The 3,127-nt window shown below is 33.5% G+C and overlaps 2 long non-coding RNA genes across 2 annotated transcripts; both read left to right on the plus strand.

The window, feature by feature from the left end:
• Positions 1 to 252: 252 nt before the first annotated feature.
• LOC113046771 (uncharacterized) lies at positions 253 to 665 on the plus strand. The gene is made up of 2 exons (XR_003276155.1): positions 253 to 374; positions 474 to 665. It is a non-coding gene; the product is annotated as an uncharacterized LOC113046771 (long non-coding RNA).
• Positions 666 to 1,296: 631 nt separating this feature from the next.
• Positions 1,297 to 2,841, plus strand: LOC113046769 (uncharacterized). Its single transcript, XR_003276153.1, has 3 exons — positions 1,297 to 1,346; positions 2,138 to 2,155; positions 2,687 to 2,841. It is a non-coding gene; the product is annotated as an uncharacterized LOC113046769 (long non-coding RNA).
• The last annotated feature ends 286 nt before the right edge of the window (positions 2,842 to 3,127 follow it).

The following is a 3,127-nucleotide window of genomic DNA, read 5'->3' on the forward strand; positions in this document are numbered from 1 at the left end:
TCATTATTAAGTTTGTCCGTATAGGTATAGGCAACTTTTTTTTTGTCACGTTCTATAACTTTTTCTGGAGACCGGCTATTATCTTATTACAAACCTGCTTTGCGATGCCTCTAAAATGGCCGCCGTTACCCACAATGCACCATTCCATAACGTCTACGCCCGAGCTCTATTGTGAGTGATTATTGAATGAGGCTGTACATTATAAATGTAATGTTTTAACTCGAGATGTTTGTTTGTGTGAATGCTGTGTGTGCGGTGAGTTCTGCGCGAGCGGGGAGCAGAGTTGCCATGGAAACGGGGCATCAACACAAAAACCGTTACTGGCAAGCAGTAACGTTAATCTCCGTCTTTCGCTGCGGTTTACGCTGTTTTAGGTAAGTTTAGTCGCTAAAATCACACAAATATGATATACAAATGTTTCTGACACGTTTCTTACTTGTTATTGACATGTTTCAATTACATTTATTTTATAGAAATGGTTTAGTGTCTTCGAAAAAGTCTGTTAGCATCTATCTTAGCAGTTTTCAGGTAATGTTAGGCTAATTTTGAGCTCTTGTTGATGAAACTCTGGGCTTTTCATCAAATCGTCGTGTGTGTGAGATATTTTGATGGCTCTGTGAATGTTTTGCTGGTGATTTTGTCAGTGTTTTTTTTTTTTTTTTTTTTTTTTTATAGAAAAGGCTGATTTACTGAATCGATGACGTCACTTACACTGAGAGTGTAACGTTAATCGGCTGAAAACAAGTTCACATGAGTTTTGATATTTCATGATAAACAGATATTAATACAAATTGTTCTGTGATTTCAGGAGGACAGAAAGAAACTATACAGAACAAAGTGAAACTCCAAGATTTTTGAAAAGAAAATTGGTGAAATATATTCTGAAAAAGGCATATTAATGTATTTCATGAGCTTCTTCAGTAAATCTGTATTTCTAAGTCAGTATCTCCCTTCAGAAATGTGGCTGAAGGGAGATACTGACTTAGAAATACAGGTGAACTCATGAAAAGAAGCTCATGAAACACATTTAATATGCCTTTTTCAGAATATATTTCACCAAATTTAAGAAGTCCCTGACATCAAAACGTAAGTCACACTCAACCTAAAATTTAAAATATAGATTCTGTTATTTTAAGATTATATTATTAGTAGTATAATTTGTATATTACATATGTTATTATTGTTGTTATATATTATTCTGTCTTTTACCTCTGCTCTATCTTGTTTCCTTCTAATGAACCTGGAACTGCAGAGTAAATATTGTTGACTCTGTGTCAGATTGCTTGTTTTGTTCCTGGACTCTTCAGTGATGATGAGCAGAGTCTGAGTGAACCTGCTGTCAGACAGTAAGTACCCTGAGTACCCTGGGGTTTCAGTCGGGGCCTTCAGTAAACCGCTGAATCAAACAAAATCCTTAATGGTTAATAGTTACTAGTTAATATATTATTAATCACTCATAAATCATTGAAATGTCAACATTGTACTATTATCTCAATAAACATTATAAATAATTTACAAAGCTTTCTGCACCCCCTAATCTATAAAGTGTAAACTACTCATCAGTTGTACTCATCGGCTTTCATTTGCTTTTGGATGTTTGCGTCGCAAGTGATACAGCATTGTACTTGCACAACTATTGTACTTCATTTTAATACCCGGACCTCTGACACGCTAGGCAAAAGTTCTACCACTGAAACATTTGAGCTGACAAACAGATATATTGTAGCTTAATATTCACAATAGGAAGAAAGTGCAGCATAAAAAATAGCATATTTTAGCATTAAAATCCCTTTAACATTTATGGTGATCTGAGAGGCCGGGGGAGTCCAGTTAATGGGGCGTAATTCATTAGCTTTAATGAGAATTGTATATTTTATAGGCTTACATTAAAATGTATTTAGTTTTTTATATTTTACAATTATTTCTTGAATGCTACTATTACATCAACTGTAGCTGAAAAGAATAAACCCCTGTATATTTAATTCGGATATTATGTTGTTTATATTCTTTGTTTTTATATTTTTAATAACAGATTGGTTACCTGAGTACATATGTATAAAGTACAGTCACACTGTACGATTGTGAATTTTAATTGCTGTTTTTAACAGAGATTTTTGTCTTTTCTGTTCTTTTACAGATGACTATTGCACACCAAGTAAGCAAAACAACATTTTTGATTTCATTTTTTTTTATTTCTGCAAACAACTTGCACCACTTGCAATTGGTTTTCCAGCCCAAAACCTCATCAAAAACTGAATGCAACGGTTTTTGTCTATGATTATTTTGTCAAAACATCTTTTGTCTATGCTAACTCTAATCTACATTAACTATTTAATTAGTATCCAGTTATTTATATTAAATTTGTGGAGTTAACAACTACTCCTGAACCAATGAAATAATAAACAAAAATTGAGTCAATTGGCCTCATACATTTTCCTTATGAAAGAGGTCACTGCAAGCTAATCCTTTTTGCCTCCCTTTAATTCGAATACATCCATGAACAGGCAGTTTTGAAAAGTGCTTTGAATATAGGGGAAATATGATCTAGCCTTCAACACGAGGACTTATTGCCTTATCCGATCATTGAAAAATCATAGGCCTAGGCTATTGAATTTGTTCAAATATATGTTCTGTTTAACTTAAATGCTATATTTGTTTTGCATTGTGACTTTATTTTCTGTTTTAGATGCTCTTACTCAGCAGATGGGGACAGCTACCATCACCCAATTTTCACCCAAAAGTGGCTGCGCTATTCGCCAGACCGGGCAGGAGGGACTGGACGACAACTTATGCAGGCATCAGATGACAATGAAGTGTAAATAAAGAGTAGAGGCTAATAAACAGGAATTTTATTTTAAATAGTGTGGTGTTTTTTGTGTTTTATACAAGATTTTAAATGTTCCATTCATTTTTTACATCCTGGCTGTAGATAAAGCAGGCTATTTAATTTATGGCATTACATTTAAAATTAACATTTTAAAACGATTGAAATTCCATTGAAATCACGTTGATCCTTGGTTCAGTTGAAATTTTAACATTGTTTCAATATTCCTGATAATTGAAATAGCATTGAAATTCCGTTGATTTATGGACAGAATTTCAACATTGTTTCAATATTAAATCAGGG

Source organism: Carassius auratus, chromosome 28 (genome assembly GCF_003368295.1).
Source record: "Carassius auratus strain Wakin chromosome 28, ASM336829v1, whole genome shotgun sequence".
In the NCBI taxonomy this organism is placed as follows: Eukaryota; Metazoa; Chordata; class Actinopteri; order Cypriniformes; family Cyprinidae; genus Carassius; species Carassius auratus.